The following is a 2,500-nucleotide window of genomic DNA, read 5'->3' as shown; positions in this document are numbered from 1 at the left end:
ACACGTACCTACATGCATACACACATATATACTAAATACGAAGTATATATAAATACATACTGATTCATGCACGTGCGCAACATACACACGCTTGCACACATACATATTATTTGAAGTACACAATATAAAGATATGAGTTACTAATAGTTTCATGCATTGGAGAAGGGAATCTAGGTAGGTTTCTAAGACATGTACTGCGTCTACTAGCAATCTCGGGCTCTGAGCAGATGGCCTATTAAATTTACAACTCAGGGCGCTAGTACAAGAAATCACGAGTGAAAAAAGAGAAGATAGACTCAAATATTGGAACGGTGAAATAAACGGAAAAAGAAAAAAAATATTAAAAAAAAGAAAATTTAAGTAATGCCCCCTTTGATCGTAAAGTCATAATAACACTAGTATTTGCAGAAATAGTTGAACAGAGAGACGTTCAAAGTCTGCTAGGTAACTGCTCAATTTGGAGGGGGTGATGTCGTCTAGTTCAGCCCCCCCACACACACACATTTGTGCATATATTTGCATTTGCTGCAAATTCCTGGTCTGCAATTTAGTAGTACAGTGGAATTCTCAGAGCTAAACATACTATGCGATCTTTTAACTACGCATAAGTTGCATTTCTCAGATCTATTATCATATAACATGGATTTCTCTACGATTCTCCAGTTCATTTTATGTTCTTTGGAGTTGGTCTTTAAACTCCATACATGCCTAGCCAACTTAAATGTTCTTCTTTTGTGGAGGTTTCCGGCATATCTAAAAAAGTAAGGTATATACATTTTCCCCAAAGAATAATAATAATAATAATAATAATAATAATAATAATAATAATAATAATAATAATAATAATAATAATAATAATAATAATAAATGCCCTAATACAGTACCAGACAATGGCTCTCATGGTTTTTGATCCTAACTGATTGGAAGTGTTATCATGTACATGTTTTGTCTTGGTACAAAAGATGGGCTACGGCAAATATTCTGCTCAGTACCACAGATTCACTTGTCAGTTTGACCTTAATCAGTTGAGTATGTCCCTTGGTGGCTGACGATATTTGCATCTCTGATCACGAGCAGAAGGGAAACATCATAGCCAAAGGTTGAGAGGAATTCTTTGGGATTGAATAATTCACCTCTAGAAACATAGGTGTTTCATTCATCATCCTTAAACAAACCTTATTGAGGGAACGTTTTTTCAGGCTGGGCTACTTTACCTGAAGAAAATATTAACTGGGCCCGACCGGCAAGGTCATGCACTGTTTATCTTGAAGTCAGATGATGACCGTATCGCGCACATATGGTTGTGATACATATACCTGATGTACTATCATTGGACGGGTAGTCATGTTGGGTATATTGCGCTTCGTATATTTGTACCTCTGTGCCACTTTGATGGCATGCACTGCTCTCTCACTCCATATTAATAATAATACTAATACTACTACTACTACTACTAATAATAATAATAATAATAATAATAATAATAATAATAATAATAATAATAATTATTATTATTATTATTATTATTATTATTATTATTATTATTATTATTATTATTATACGTTTATTACAAAATGTGTTTACTAACTAGTTTTAACTCTTTATCCATCAAAAACATTATATTGGCGTTTGTTATGCTAATGAGTAGTTCTTTTTTTTTCTGAATAGCCAATCTTTTTTTTTTTTTCTCATTTTTATTTCGTATTGAAGCTTTGAAACAAAGCTTTTATAGTTTTCAGGACTCGAGACGGAAAGATAGGTGTGTGGTCTGTGTCGCTTTTGCGCCTTTCATCACAAAGGACTTAACTAGTGGCTACAAAAAGTAACTTCCGTCACAATATTCTAGAATGTACTCGGGGATATAAGTTAATTAACGTACACCGCATTTGGGTGGTGAAATTATTTACTTCGATTTTCAATCAGACCATACACATATATGCATGAGCACACTCATTTGGATGGATGTTAATGTGTCTATATATGTATATAATATGTGTGAAATACTTTGATAATTACTGATTAGAACTTTTGAACTTCTACAAAGTTAAGACTTTACATAGAAGAAACAATTTATTTCTCTAATTAAATGCATTATATTTCAATAAACATTCTCCACTGACTACATTCTCAAAAATAAATGCGATGTACAATAATGTTTGCTCAACACAGAATCATTAATCACGTCCCTTATCAGGGAAGCAACATAAGCGACAGTAACCACAAACTTAGCATTTATGTCACTTGTCATGAGCGACAAATCTTTTCGAATTTAACACACTAACACGTGCGAAATAAACACGAGAATAGAAAGACAGTTGAGACAAGGGGGAAACCTTTGTATTCCAGGTTTATGTATAAGTAAAATATTTGATAATTTTTAATGAAATCGGAACTTTCGCAATATATATTTACATATACGAGTTAAAAAAAAACAGAAATGATAATCAGTTTGAAGGGAAACTATTCATTATATAAACCATTTTCTGTATATTGTAATAGA

At 32.5% G+C, this 2,500-nt stretch overlaps 1 protein-coding gene across 5 annotated transcripts in view; it reads left to right on the top strand.

The window, feature by feature from the left end:
* LOC106874234 (5'-nucleotidase) overlaps positions 1 to 2,500 on the top strand; it is a 380,910-nt gene that overhangs the window by 377,361 nt on the left and 1,049 nt on the right. The gene's annotated exons all lie outside the window — the stretch shown is intronic.

Source organism: Octopus bimaculoides, chromosome 1 (assembly GCF_046866305.1).
Source record: "Octopus bimaculoides isolate indiv1 chromosome 1, ASM4686630v1, whole genome shotgun sequence".
In the NCBI taxonomy this organism is placed as follows: Eukaryota; Metazoa; Mollusca; class Cephalopoda; order Octopoda; family Octopodidae; genus Octopus; species Octopus bimaculoides.
Note: the sequence above shows the minus strand (reverse complement) of the source record. Positions and strands in the feature narration are given on the sequence as shown.